At 36.8% G+C, this 16304-nt stretch overlaps 1 long non-coding RNA gene across 1 annotated transcript; it reads left to right on the forward strand.

Moving 5' to 3' along the window:
* The first annotated feature begins 204 nt into the window (after window positions 1–204).
* LOC149046147 (uncharacterized) lies at window positions 205–1867 on the forward strand. Its single transcript, XR_016186746.1, has 3 exons — window positions 205–870; window positions 1233–1415; window positions 1557–1867. It is a non-coding gene; the product is annotated as an uncharacterized LOC149046147 (long non-coding RNA).
* The last annotated feature ends 14437 nt before the right edge of the window (window positions 1868–16304 follow it).

Below are 16304 nucleotides of genomic sequence, written 5' to 3' on the forward strand. Positions count from 1 at the left end.
TAATCGCCTGTTCATGTTCGGTGTTCATTCAAAGTTAATTTATAAAGTGTGATTTCAAGCCACCGGCGTATAGGGACTGATGTGTAAGTTGTTTTCGCTTGTTTTGTTGTTTATCTCGTTTCGAGCAAGCTCTTTCGTCTTTATTTGTATATATATATATATATATATATATATATATATATATATATATATATATATATATATATCTTGTGTTTGCCATAGCTCTTGGTTCATTTATTAGTTCCTTTATTATGTTAGATTCATTTACGCTGTTAAGTCGCCACATGTTTAATTGAATACAATCTATTATATAAGTCCCTTTTTTAATTCGCTTACAGTTTACGAGATTGATTAAAGTTATGTCCCTGTAACATATCCCCTGGATTTGGTTGGCATTTTTCTCCAGTCACGATTTTCTTGGCATTTCATCGAGCCTTGATGTTCGTTTGCCGCAACATATAGTTTGATAAATTTTTGAAGTGCTTAAGAGGAAATTAGAGTACCACAACTGAAGTTCAGAAAGGTACACACAAGTTACTTAAACAGTTACAAGTTCTTTTATGAGTTTACGTTTTCTTCAGTTTGAAGGCTCATCACCAGATGATTACTTGGACAAGTTGAGGCAGTTTTTCTGTGTAGGGTATGGAGTAGCATGGGGATCTGGTTTTCATACAATGTTTACCCCAATTTTCGTTTCTGAATTTTACAGTAAATGTCTTACTTTTTTGGTCCATCACTTTCTGTCATTTGTCCTGACTTTCTCTGATACTTTTCTTCTGAATTTTTCAAACGGTTCATTAACAGAACAAACCTGCAAAAAATTTCCCCGGCATCTGAACCTTGGAATATATTGACCGATCAGCTTGACAGGTATGAAACCATCGTTTGGATTATGCTATATTTACTCCCCTGGTCTGGGAACCAAATGATCTTTACGTAAGGATATTAAAACGGTTTTCAAATGAGGTCCGCCAAAACAAAGCAAAGTACTCATTACCAGCCACAAAATCAACAAATAGCTAATCACACAAGTAAACAGACAATCAGGCAATCGAGCAATCAGAATTATGGACAATTCCATACCGTTAAACGTGGAAGTCGTTATTGGTATTTTACTTAGTTCTCGGGGCAAGTTTTGTTTGCCAATCGCACTGCAAAGCAATGCAAAACCAAACAAATAATTCCAATCAATTTTTTGGTTTCTCCACTGTTTTCCATTCTGCTGGTAATAGGTTGGATCAACAGCTAAAGAACCTTGAGGGCGGCCGGCCAACCCTGATGGTCTCCTGACAGCAGAATGTATATTGCCTACCTCTGCGATTTGCAAGAGAAGCGTCGAGAAGACTTGCAATTATCCATGCATGTCAAGTGCTAAGAACGGTCGTTTCTCTTACAACTAATGAAGAAATATGCAGGTAATTCATTGATATGTTTGAGTGCTAACAGTCGTCGATAAGACGCCCGATTAGAGCTAACCAACATATCGTAATGAAATGATTGTAGTGTAGGCTTTCTACGGTATCATTTTGACTCATGTCGTGTTAATCATTCTTTAGATGGACAAGCCATTGCAAAACGGTTTTGTGCGCAAATCACGAAGGCAACGGGAGCCATTAAACCGCCGTTCAAGGAGTACACAGGACAAAACGTTGACATGGTGGGTTGTAAATACCCCTCCATAATTGCGGTTGAAGACGCGTTAAGCATCGACAGTCCCCTGTGGAGTGTACTAAACGATGATATCCAACCGCAGTCTGCTGTTCCCTATTGTTCAAAGAGGCAACTCATTGATTCGGTTCACACACGCAAAAGATGCTCAGAGGAAATAGTCAGCACCTAAGAAGAAAGGGCTCGGATGTTCAGTCATTTCGAGGGAAAGTTGAAGGTATTGGACACCTGGATGTACTTCCTTCTCGCGTTGCTCTTCGCTAGATATTCGTCTTTTTACTTATGTCTTTTCTTGTTCTCTTTCGCGTTCCTTTCACCGTATTCTGCATATTTTGGTGTCCTCTCTAACTTTTTTGGGCGTTTTTCTCGACTTGCTTTACGTAATTACTTCTTGACAAAGCTTTAGCTCTGCCGGTATTGTTGCGTTGCAAGTTGATCAGAAAATGTAAAATACTGAGAATTACTGTTCAACTTCAACCTCACCAGTTTGATTTGGCGCTCAAAACGCGGGTTGGAAATTATTTGCTTACGCCGCTTCACAGCTATCAGCCCACGTGAAGCCCTCGTGCAATGCCTAGTTGCGTGCCCGCGGTACGCTACACTGAAGCTCGACACTCGGATATGCGCACTTCATTGTCATCTGCCGGTGTTTCCTTGCGCACACCTCGATGAGCGAGGTCTATTACGAAGTTCTATCCACAAACATTACGCTATTGACATTGTTAATCCTCACAGTATGCAGGACGCGTGTCATATGAACTTCGTAAGAAACTTCACTCACCATGGAGTCTCTGTGGCTCAGTAGTAGAGCATCGGAGAGCAGAATCCGAAGGTCTGAAGTTCGATTCCTCATGGGGACTCAGAAGTTTTCTTTGTCCCTCGCTCGTCACAAGACTAAAATCATCTTCATTTCTTAACCGAGCTCAAAACTTACCATCTCTCTTATTTCTCGCTAACTGCTTGTTTATGAAATTGCAACTCTTCGTAAGCGCTTATATGAATGCATTATGAATTCACTCGAAAAATTGTTATAAATTAATCACACATACATATGCATGCATAGGGAGCCCCGAACGAAAAAAATCTACATATCTATGTAGATAATTTATTCACCCGTCGGGTGGTCCGTATTGGGAACTGTGCCCTCTGTCTTGAGTGCTCAAGAAAGAGGGCACAGTTTTTCCCAATACGGACCGACCCCAGGCTGGTGAATAACATTTTACATTTTACTACATAAATGAGTCCTCACATACATTTATAAAGTAGTCTGGAACATACCAGAAGCTTACAAAAGAACTATTTTAGTAGTATTACTTAATAACTGTGTCATCAACTGCGTCACTTGATGTCAACATGAATAAGCAGTCTGGGGATTTCTAGAAGCTTATATTTACAACAACAATTACTCATAACAATAGATTCTTGCCGAACGAAGTCGAAAGTCGCAAAATATAAGTATTCCTTTCGCGATGACAAAACCGAAAAAAGGAAGAAGGCGCCGTTAACTTTGCATAAAGATGCATTTCTGAATCAAAAAGTCATTCTCTTTGAAAGTTGACGACCTCCCCTCGAATCGAGCCAGTAAGAGGGCAAGAAAATTAGGAGCTTGCAACCATCTGGAGAATTCAATTGACTTCTGAATAAACGGGTTCCTATAATTAGAAATTTATTATCACTTTGCTCCGTAATGATACTCAATCCAACACGTTCGAAAATTCAGATCGAGAGTAATTGAGGCATCTTAGGTTTATTATGAAATTTTTTATAAGACTGGTAGGCATGAAACGTTCAAGGCGTTTCAAATGAGCAAACTTTGACGCTGAATAATTCTGAGGAGAAACCCTTCGTAAAAACATAGATAGTTATCAGATGGGTAAACACTATTCTGTTGGGATAGAAATGGCGAGAATGACAATAACAATTGCAATAATGACGATGATGATACATGTAAATAATAAAAATACTTATAACCATACTAATAAAATGATTCATGATAATCTATAGATGGGTAAATTCTCGTGTAGCTTTAATATTTCCGTATACCGTTGCTGATCGGCAAATTAGCATGATATTCTTCCTGTTGATCAAAGATTACAATCATGACATCATTATTCTTTTGAGTCAGCCAATCATGTGAGAGATCCGGAGACAGAGTGCATTGTTTGGCCTTTCCTTCTTCGAAAGACCCTGGGAGAAGATAGAGGACGAAAAATGAAAAACAGACTTCGGTGAAGTTTATTTATTTAATTTGCATTACCTCTATTTTAACCACCATTTACTCGCTCAAATATTTTTGGTTTATGGAAGATCTTGTTGTAATTACAGCCCTAAATCTTTCGGGTTCTTTGGAAAGAATTTGGTTAAGTTTAAGGGAAAAGAAATAAAATGTTATTCACCAGCCTAGGGTCGGTCCGTATTGGGAAAAACTGTGCCCTCCGTCTTGAGTCCTCCCCCTTCTCCCACGGTCTTTCGAAGAAGGAAAGGCTCCCAAACAATGCACTCTGTCTCCGTTTGGTTTTTTTTTGAGGGGGGGGGGGGGGGAAGAGAGAGTGGTGCGAAGGGGAAAAGGGGGGATCGATGTCATTTGACTTGCGTTATTTTTCCCTTAAGTTATCTATTACGTTATTCCATATGTTCGAGCCTTTCTACTAATCCAGTGTTTCTTCAACTGAGTGTTTTTCTTCCTTCGTAAGATGTTCCGTAAACCATGAAAAAAATTTCTACATGCGTCACTCGGTGAGCGTTTAGATTAAACTTATCGCCAAGAAATATTGTTTTTTTTCTCTTTTCATAATTATTATTCCTTTTAAAAATTGTTCTTAGGGGAAGTGTGATTGGTTAGCCTTTCACTCCCAGTGGTGATCACTATGAATCTTCTTCCTATGATATCCATACATTATTCAGCAGACAGGTAATGAGAATATTCAAACTTATCAGGTAGAGGTTGTTATCTTGATCTAACATCAAATTCTTGTATCCAATTCAAAAGGAAATGTGTAGCACAAAGAGGGGAGAATTAACAATCAGAGCTTGAAAGTTAAAGGTTTAACCTCCCGCCAGCCCACCCCGTTTGCCTATTATCTTTCCTGAGAGTAAGCCAGCCAACATGTTACATCCGCACGCTCACGCGATTCTCTTCTTGAAAAAATAATAGAAACGAAAAAAGCATTTTTGTCTTAAAAGACAGTACATCATAAGAAAATAGAAACAAAGAAAAAAATAGAAAATGAAATAAGAAACATTTTGAAATTCTGCGGTGTCCCTTTTTGTCGCCAAGAGATGGAAACAAACAGTGCCTTAGTATACATATTTATATAGGAGACTATATATGTTGGACATTTTTCTTCTCGGCGCCTGTCGGTGGAGTGAACTTTTTATCTATTTTGGTTCATTTGCATTGTGGGCGTTAAAATTTCATTTTTTTGGCGGCCGCTTGATCGCAAATAAACGCTTGCCAATTAATGATGACTGTCAAAAAAATTAACAGAAACGTTATAGAAAAAGTAAGACGAATCAATACACACTTGAAAAACAAAACGAGACAATGATTGATGTCATGATTCTAATCTTTGATCAACAAAGAGAATATTATGCTAATTTGCCGATCAGCAACGGTATTCGAAAACATTAAAGCTACATGAGAATTTACCCATCTATAGATTATCGTTGTCTATTTTATCAGTATGGTTATTAGTATTTTTATTATTTACATGTACCATCATCGTCATTATTGCAATTGTCATTGTTATTCTCGCCTTTTCTATCCCAACAGAGCAGTGTTCACCTATCTCATGACTATCTATCTTTTACGGAGGGTTTCTCCTCAGAATTATTCGCGTCAAAGGTGTTTGCTCATTTAAAACGCCTTGAACGTTTTATTCTTAACAGTGTTATAAAAAATTTCATAATAACCATAAGATGCCTCAGTTGCTCTCGATCTGAATTTTCTAACGTGTTGGATTGATTATCATGACGGAACCAAGTGATAATAAAATTCTAGTTATATAAACCTGTTTATTCAGAAGTTGATTGCATTCTCCAGATGGTGGCAAGCTTATAATTTTTTTGCCCTCTGACTTGCTCTGTTCGAGGTGAGGTCATCAACATTTAAAGAGAATGATTATTGGATTCTGAAATACATCTTTATGCAAAGTTGACGGCGCCGTCTTCCTTTTTTTTTTGGTTTTTGACATCACGGAAGGAATATTTATATTCGGCGATTTTCGACTTTGTTCGGCAGGAATCTATTCATTCTCAGAGAAACATCTTAGAGAAAGGTAATTTTTTCTAGGCTATTTTTGTACCATGTGGAACATTGAAAACATGGTTATTCTAAATATTATGTAATTCAGTTGTTACCTGCTGATGATGTGCCGTGTATAATTGATCATCGCCGATGATCATCATCTCTATTATTTCGACTCGGTTGTTAAATAATTATTTTGAAGCTCGCTGATGGTTTTTAGTACCATACAAGTACTGATTCTAATTCTGATCGGGGTGACTTCGATGGACATAAGAGTGTTGTTGTGTTAATATCATTATCTCGGTATATTTAGCATTTTGGGTCAATTTTTTTTAGAGTACTTTGCTTTTGTATGCTTTATCTACAAGTGGAGGACAGACAAGTGCTTGTTAAATAAGCTTTGCTTATATAGTTCTAGATCTAAGTGGTCGTTATAGCTGAATTATATTCGCACATTTACCAATGTTCCTCTTGACAAGAAAAGGAAAAACTGCTGAAATATTTTGTCTTAAAATAGTACATTAAATAGGAAGAAAACAAGACAACATTGGGGGGGAAAAAATTTTATTATTTACTTATTGTTATCAACGGACGGGAAACGCACCGCGCGCTAGAATGTATAAAAAAAAGATTTGTTGGACATTTTTCTTCACAGCACCTATCGGTTAAATTAGCTATTACATTTTGGTTAATTTTAATGTTATTTGTTCTTGGCCGCTCGTTCTAAAGAAAACGGCTAACTAATAATAACTTAAAGGCTATTATCATTTTCTTTTCTTCAAAGGCAACACTTAATTTTTTCTCCTTCTCAAGAGAACGTTCTTTTTCCCGCGAGTAACTATCTATTTCCTCGGAGGGTCTCCCTCTAAAACACCTTGCATCGAAGGTAATTGCTCATTTGAAACGCGTTGAACTTTTGATGCTGAACAGTGCTCTATAAAATTTTATATCAAGAAGTCTCGGTTTTTATCGAATTCAGTTTCTTTTACCTTGTTGGAATGAGTATCTGTAAGGAGCAGATTGGTGATAAAATTTTCGTTAAGCTTGCCTATTCAGAAGTCACTTCAAGTGGCCTCAGGAATGCTGTGACGAACAAGTAACATAGTTAATCAAAATGTATTTATGAATAATGAAATTTCTATTCTTTAGTTTTCTCAGTTTGATACGAACTCCAATTTCTTAATTGATTATGTTTTACTTTTTCAGATTGTACAAGTGTTTTGAGTCAGATCACTGCCAAGTGCAAGAAAGGTAAAGTGTTTGTTTTTTTGCTCCCTTACAAGTTTATTAGAAATGCCACAATATTATTATACAGGTGTAAGTGACCAGAAATTACAATACAACAAAATAAAATACCGAAAAAAAAAGAAAAAGAACAGTCATATTTTTATTATAAGACAGACATATCTAACACGATAACTCTCATGGACGTTTTCATAATTACTTTGCCCATTTCATGCTAGCAGCCGGCTTTTTTACAGTACCATCTCTTTTTTCTACAACTCAATGCTACTCAAAGCACAGGTAGAGCAATGAATAACAAAGGCCCATACGAGAAGGATATACGCGTATCTATACGAGTATGTCGACGTATGTCGCTTGATACGTGCGCATGGTACTTCTATACAATGTCCCCTTATCTTTGAACTGCACTGTGTATATCAGAACATATCATTGTTGCTAATGTCAACATAAAATCTTCATTCTCAGTTCTAATGGTGAAATATCAAATTGCACAACAGGTTTTCAAACGCAATTTCGATCGTTTCTCAATAGCTTGTGACCATAGTAGCATCATCATCATCATCATTATCATTATTATAATTACTACAACAACAACAACAACGAGTCTTTATTTCTCACAAAAATGGAATTACAATAAAATAAGAAAAATTATGATAATGAACAGGCAAAATAAACATAGTTGTATTATTTTGGAGCCAAGAGGCTGGAGGAACCGTTAGGTTTTCGAGCTAGCCTTCTATGAATTATTATTACTATTGCTATCATTGTTATTATTTATATGATTATTTGTTACCTTTGAATTATTGGTTGAAAGTCGATTGATCACTGTGCTGTATCAGTAGCTTTATCAGTAGCCACATGCAGTCTCAGACTGCCTATCGTTCCTTTATCGGTGGGAGAACTTAACTAGGCAGCACAACAATCAGCGGATTGCTCACTTTCCTACCAAAAGAGGAACAATTTGACTCATTACATTCGATTTTGATTATTTTTTACCTTTTTTTTGTTTCCATAAAGATTGTCATGAATCCCCAGGTTGTTCTACTGCTCCTGCTGGTAGCCGTCCCCTGCACATCTGCGAGTATGTTGCTACTGCCATTTTGCAATGTTTAACTTCTAGTCAAGCGAGTGATTCCCATGAAACCTCATAACCAAAAGAAGTTTAGCATGATAGACACATTACAAATTCCAACCCTATTCTGAACAGGCTTTTCTGTATCTGAAGGAGACCTTGGAGGACTTAATCCGTTACTCTAAATTTTGACAGAACTGATACACTGAGTACTTGTAACAACCAGTCGAAACCATTCAGCATCTCATGCTGGCGTAAAATTTTAAAAAGTAATGAGAAAAGCTTTAAATCGCAGGTAAGAAGCTCGCCGTGATTGAGGCGTGTCTTACTGGTATTTGCAACATTTCATCAAAAAATCATCATCTTGAAACGTTTCCATGAAAATTTCATCAGACAATAAATGTTTATTTTTAATGATGGTAACAATAACAATGATGGTTAAAGTAAATCTCATCACATACTGGTGAATCAGTGAACTTCTGAATTGCGTATGGTTTTTTTTTGTTTGTTTTTTTTAAAGTAAACTTTCAAAAGCTATGAGTCAACGAAAAGATTATTAAATACAGAATTAACCATAAAGCCATATACGGTCTTTTAATCATCTGCTAGGTACTTGTCTAGGCGATCAGATTGCTTGTGCAAATCAACAAAAGTGTATCCACGCGTCTGAACGCTGCGATGGGTACGCTCGCTGTAGTGATAGATCAGACGAACAATGCAGTAAGTACTGTGGTTGATAGGTAACTTCTACTTCTGTACATCTTCTTATTCTTTACATGGGCTTAGCGTAAAAATGCTATTCTCAAAAAGTAATATAAATTGGAAGGCTAACTCTCTTTTCAAAAATATGGAAAAAAAGCTATATTTCCCAAGAACCCCTCATTTGCAAGAACACCTCCAAAACAGCGAAATAAAACTGTGACGTAAATCATATGCAGAGGTAGTTTTACAAAACTAAACTGGCTAATGGTTGAATGCCGTCACATTGGGCCATCTTTAGATTAAGAACTTTTATGGCATGAAGACGGTTCTTGTGATGGCCAAAGTCACTTTAAAATCGAATGAAATAAACGGCAACTAGTTGAATGAGATAGAGGCGATTTCATATACGAGATGAACTCCTTTTGTATCTTACCGTTGGGGAAAATCAAATGCATTAATTGGGAGACCAGAAATAATGATTTGTACTTTGCAACGTTAAAATGCTCTATATGATACATTTTTAAAGCAACTATTATTATGCATGCAGTGAATGAACACTTCGAGATTTCTCGAGTATATTGAGTTCCTCAAGCGTTAGCATATTAGTTTGAAAAAAGCTTTTCCAGAAATATAGTCATGCACCCATCAGCATTGCCTTAATTGACTGTATTAATTGACCGCGAAAAGGCGAAAACGCGAACGGTCGCAACACTGGGGATGTTAAATGGCTAATGTCGAACTTGTCAATAAATTTTTCTTTTACACGTAAACTTTTGTCGCCAGTGCGCCATAACCAAAATTTCATAGAGCTTAACGGTATTGTAATGATACTAATAGACCAATTGAGTAACTTTTCCTTTTCTTTCATGTTTTACCTGCGCCAATCAGCTGGCCGTAAGTATCATAAATCTAAATCTATCTTTGTGGCGTTTCCTTGTAATATTACTCGGATAACCGCATTGAAGGAATGGTATATTTTTTACACGTCGCTTGTATTTATTTGATTTACACGTAACTATCAATAGAAAATCTTAGATTGAGGATCTTTGAAGTATTAAAAATTATTTCAAGAGGCGGATTGAAACGACAAAAACGGAGCAAAAACCAAAAATAGCTGGTCACCCCCTGCTTGATAGGGAGGCTGTATGAGATACGGAGGAAAGAAACTTGTCAAACATGTTCATCGATTTCCATATATATTTACAAAGCCTTTCTGTCAAGACAGCTGAAATTCACGGATATTCATGTTATCAAAAAAAGGATAAAGTCAAGTCCTCGTCTCTTTCTTTTTTCAAAATTAGTCTAAAAGTCAAAAGAAGAAAAAAATGACACAGAGAGACCAAGTGTCAGCAGCAACTTTCTCCTGTTGTACACGACAGGGATTAAAATTTAGAAAGGGAATCTGTGTTAGCAAGAGCTTGCGAGTTGCTTATTGGTCTGCTTATCGGTTCAAACATATTTAGCAGGGGATAATTTTGAGGCAAAGGCATAACCTCGGAGATGAAAAATACTGTCCTATAGTTTTTTACTTCAGAGCTAAAAAGTATGTCTAAATTGATTATGTTAGGTTTTGTTTGTTCTTTTCCTTTTCTTAAATACACAGGCTCAATATTTTATCTTTGAATTTAAGTTGTTTATATTATCATACAGAAAAGTGTGCAGACTACGAGTTCACTTGTGCTAATGGAAAGTGTCTCAGTAAATGGAGACGTTGCCGTTACGGAGATAACTGTGGTGATGGTTCAGATGAACAGCAGTGTCGTAAGTTTGTTATCACTGTCACCGTTGTCCAAATATTGCAGTCGCCTTTCCTATGGGCTGATGGCTAACTATTGAAGTTGTGCTGTAGTAATCAGGTCGAGATACAAACAAATATTGGGAGCTGTCTCTCGGCCTTCTCTCTTTTTCAATGAATCGAATAATTAATAACTTTAACTATAATATGGACCGAGTAGGCAAAATTAAGCTTGTTCTTATTGTTGTTACTATCGACAATTTAGTATGTTTTTCTTCAGTTTCCATTTCATTTTTATTGTTTATTTAGTTGTTTGTTGTTGCTAGTTTTTTTCTTTCAACTGCAAATGCAATAAACAAATCTTGGTTACTACATAATTTGAGATTGTTTTCCTTTCTCTCAATGTACGAAACATTTTCATGGAAATATTAGCTCAAAGTAAGTAATCTTTTGGATAATTTATTAATTTCTTAACTTTTAAGTGCAAAAAAATGTGTTAGCTTATTTAATCACTTACTTATTCTATGTCATTTATACTTTTCTGGAATTATTTCAGAGCAATGGTAATCACATTTTTGTCAAAGAGAAGTGTAGCAGCTACCTGTTTGAAGCATCCATACTTGCGGGCGAGAAATTTTTTAGAAAGTTTTTTTTTAATCGAAACTTACTGTTGACAGTCACTAGCATACAAAACATTTGCTAAAAATAATTCAATGTATTTTTATTTTTTCCTATTAAGTTTTGAAATGAGAATAGTTTGACGTCTTTCACGTTTCCATCATGATGGCGAGGCCCCCTATTTTTGTATAAAATGGCTTTGTTTATTTGCCCTGGCGAGTAGGATAACAATATGTTCACAGGTCACCAAGTTTTTGCAACACGACTTACAAGAGCTCTTCCTTTTCAGGAGGAGAAAGAAGTATAAAACAGTACGCACCTTTGCTGTCAGGGCGTTGATATTGATCTTTAGGGAATTTTTAAAAAGCACAGGGGAGGATTAACTGAGCTGCATCATTCACTATGATAATAAAAACTGCATGTCCAAAAGAAAACCATTTAATATTTTTGATTAAATTTCTGGCACTGTATAGGAAATATCTCATTACTCTTCCCACTTTTCTATGCTTTGTTAACATGGGGATGTGATGGCCGGTGATTTTCTTTTCTTTCCTTTCTCTATGTTTTTCATGGACTGCACTTCGGAAACATCAGGAAGTAAGTGCTACTTCAGTTTCTCGATGTAGATGTTATTCCTAACATGTCACATGACCAAAAAGTTGCTAACCACTCCCATTCTATACCCTTTCTACGAGCTGAAAATTATTAACGACAAAAGAAAAGATCAGGAGGCGTTGTACTTCATTCAGAAATCGAGATTTGCGTTTCGGCCTGGAAAATAACCCATGTTTCAAGGTCACACACTAAATCCTAAACCTTAATGAATAATTTTACTTTATCCTCCCTTCAGGACTCACTTAATTTTGCTTTTGCATTGTTTTGAACAACAGATGATTGTTAAAATAAGAAAAATAGCTTTATCTTGTGACATCATATTTAACTTTGAATGCACTGGTTAGCGTGGATTTGAGTCCATTCAATGTTAAGGATTTTTTTTCCCTCTTATTCTCTGCAAAGGAAATATCAAAACGTCACCATCTTAAACTTTACGAAACTTCTATTTGGTAAAGGTCTTAAAGAAAGACTTCTCCATACTTCTGTTCCACCGAAAGAAAATCAAAATCGTTTAAAAACAATATACCTTCTTTTTTTTTTTTTCAGTTACACCACATTGCATTAAAAACGTTTCAATACTTAATGGCTTCGCTATTCCAAATGGGCCGATCAATTTAAAGCTTTAACATTCCCCCGTAGGGGAACTGTCGTTCGTGCCTGGGGTTGGGGAATGCCGTGAGCCTCGCCTGGCTGGGGTGGGAATTTGAACCGGAAGTGTCGAATAAAAGTGCTTTAACTTATAATGTGGTGTTTTAAGATAAAGAGTTCACTTTTGGGTACGAATGGCTCCGGAGAAAGGTCTACAAGGTCTAGCTTATAAGGCTCGGCAAAAGTATAGAATGTCAGGATCACTCATTTTACCTTTAAAAAAAAATTGACCATTAAGTCCAGTACTTGGGTAGGGTATTGAAACACAATTTTGGCCCCGGGGGCTGAAATTTGAACGGATCAATTTTCAAAAGTTTAAACGCCTGAGGGTTTCCCGTGTGGGATGTTGAAGCTTCAAATTAATCGAGGCATAATTCATTTATTGGCTTACTTATTTTTCATCTAATCTCCCTAACTTAATTGTCATTCTGTGCTTTCTCTTCTCATGTGCGGCCTTTGTGAAATACACCAGCGTGTAAGTGATTAATTATGATTAAATTACTGAAGTTAATAATTTAGTTGTGACATCTGTTTCTGCTCCACTTTCCATAACATTCCTAAATACCGCAAACGTGTATGAGTAGCAAAACACAGGATGACAGGATGAGGATGAGAATTTGATGTTCTAATACCAGTCGTTGTAATAGCAAAATAAATGATATATCTCGAAAACAGTTGATGAAGAATAACCGAGGCCAGCCTTCAGTCCCATATGATGATTGATGGGAAGTGTGTTAGTATTGCCTACTTTGACTATAAATGTTAGTTGAACTAAACAATTTTTTATAATACTTATCCCTATCGTTTTCTTTGCTCTCAATATCGTCTTCGGTGGATCAAATACATGTAAATACATCAGGCGGTAAGTGAAAGCTTAGAACTAATTACTTTAAGGATAATGATACGTTGTCATCTCCGTTTGTTTGTTTTTGCTTGTTTGTTCGTTTGTTTGTTTGTTCAAGATTATTCTTATGATTAAAGCATGAATAAGCAGTTGCGTTGCGAGCACATCTGCGCCGCTGCCTTTCTTGCGTTTAGTGGACAACTAAGAACAACAGGTGCGGAAGATTTTCATAAGAGAGAGAGAGGGGGAGAGGGGGAGAGAGAGGGAGGGGGAGAGAGGGGAAGAGAGGGGAACGGGGGGAGGGGGAGAGAGCGAGAGACTGAGACCATAATGTCAGCAGAAGAATGTCAGCAGAAGATAATGCATCAAATACAACTTTCAGGGAACTGGTTTTAAGTAAACAGAGTCGGAAAACTGAGAAAATTGAAATATTGATGTAGAAAGGGATGATCAAAATACAACATCGACAGTACACCAGAATATTTTTTTAAATTGGCATTTTCCTCTGCTCATGCTGACATTAAGGAAACTTCTAAGCAGAAAAAGAAACAAATTAGATACAAATCTGGCAATAACTGCAAGCTTCCTCCCCATTAAGCAAAACTACCATTGTTGACAAGTCCGCTTATAAGATCGAAAACCAATTTCTGGCAAACAACTTTGTCCCTCAATAAACAAGCGGAAAGACACGTATCAAACAGTTGCCCATAAATATTATCATATTGTTACCTTTAATTGTTGGTCATTCATCCTCTAAGTCTCCAGCCCAATAAACCTTCAAAAGTGTGAAACGAGTTCCTATCCCATGTGTTTAACCTAGTTTCATTGATTAGTTTTTAACATTACTGCATTCTTTTCCTAAATTACTCTCCTCACTTAAACTAACTTTTTTTGTTTCTTTTCTGCCCCTGGTTCCTGCTCAATACAGCATGTGAGTATGATTTTAATCGTCTATTCGAATTGTGAACTGTTGAACTAAAACGATTGTTGATTTAGACACAATTTGCTGATTTATGATTTTACTGTCTTTTCTATTCTCTTTTATTATCTTGCCTGACCTTGTGACAATAAGGCTGTAAGTAACCATTATTTTTTATTAACCCTCTTTGGCATATTTGGTTTGACCGCTTACATGAGTCAAGTAAAATTTTTATTTTTTTTTTTATTCATTCAATTTGATTTAATCGAATGCACATATCTTCGTTCATCTTCACCATTGAAACATAATAAAATATAGGCGATTTTTTGTTGAAATGTAAACGTTCTGTACCAAAAGTGCGGATTAATTTTTTGGAGCGTGCGCATCCCGTTTTTGGTTGTGAGTTTTATTGGAGTTTTGGCAAACAGCATAACTTGGAAAGAGGAAAAAATTACGTAAAATGTACTTATCGACTGGATGGAAGGGCCGGACAGGTAAACTTTTGGCTCGAGGTCATACTAGTGCTTATTATCCGGTCCGGCCCGACCAAACTCAGTCAATGAACATTTTACCACTTAGTGTTCGAGATTTCTAAATTTTTGTGTCAACCTAGATAGGATGTACTTGCATATAAAAGAAGGGTGCGCGGGTCCATACGGGTCATATGATGATTAAAGTTACAATACATGTCTCTAGATGAGTTTCGGGTGCAGTTCAGGTAAAGCGTCCGCTTTGAAGGGTCTCAATGGGTTTAACTGTCAGCCATCAAGCAGCCCAAAGTTTGATCATCAACCGTCGAAAAAACAGTTCATGACAAGAGATTATATTTTTGTGCTTCGTAATCATTTCCATCTTTAACTTGGTAGTTCAATATTTAAAAAATATCTTTCTAATCGATAACTTGTTGCCGACTATGTCACGCCACGCCTTGTCTTGCTCGGAGAACCGGCGTAATTTCATTGGCGAACGGAGACAAGCGTTAGGTGAGCGCGAGGGAGGAGCGCAAAAAAATAAATACTTCCCACACTTCCACTGTTCCTATCAAATTGATTAGTATGAATATCTTTCAACCAAAGCGAAGCGTATCATGTTTTATGGACGAAGCTTTTCGAGAAGCCCTTTGTTTAATTCCGTACAAGCCAAGTGTAAAGGATAAGCAAAGGAAATGCATCGCTGATGTATTTACAAGCACATAGAGAAGTAAATTGGGAATACGAACAGAATTGAACTTAAAAAATAAGCAACAACAACTATAAACAATGGGATGGGATAAATGTCATTTATGAGATTTATCCTCCGAAGGTAGCGGACGCACTAGGTTTACAAAACCTGTCCACATACGCATTTGAAACAGCAATATAACTGTAAAGATTTATTTACGTTCAAATATATCACCTTCTTATAGGTTTCGCTCGCATAGAAACATATGTTTACTTGTAACCGTCATTTCTTTGGAGAAAATGTTGCCTCGACATAAAACCATGTTTGTTGTAGTCTCCGCCGGTGTCTGGGGGAAAAATAGCTCGAAAAATTGGTGTAGGTACAGGGAACAGCTGGTTTTGCCTTCCTTTTTTTGTACTCCTCCTTCCGTGCGTGACTCACTCTTCGTGTTCGCTTCCTTCTTGCCTCTCTTTGTCGGAAAAACGCAGAATATTGCGCCTGTTCTGCACATAGAGAAGTAAATTGAGAATACAATCGTGTATTTTTTTTCACTCCTCCTCGAGCGTGACTCGCACTTCATGGTCTGAGACCGGATTCCTTTTTTTTCAATGATTCTGACATTTTGTAAAATATTTTAATTCCAATCATAACCTCCCAAGCTATTCTTTATTCTCAAAATGTTTTTCGTGTTTTTTTTTTTCACTCCTCCTCTCGCGCGTGACTCGCCCTCGCGCTCGCTTCGTGCTTGCCTCCGTTTGACCAAAAAACGCTGAAAAATCTCGCCTGTTCTGCAGATGTAGGCCTCCTCAATGAAACAACGGGTTCATGGTT

Source organism: Pocillopora damicornis, chromosome 5 (assembly GCF_964200805.1).
Source record: "Pocillopora damicornis chromosome 5, jaPocDami1.2, whole genome shotgun sequence".
Taxonomy (NCBI): Eukaryota; Metazoa; Cnidaria; class Anthozoa; order Scleractinia; family Pocilloporidae; genus Pocillopora; species Pocillopora damicornis.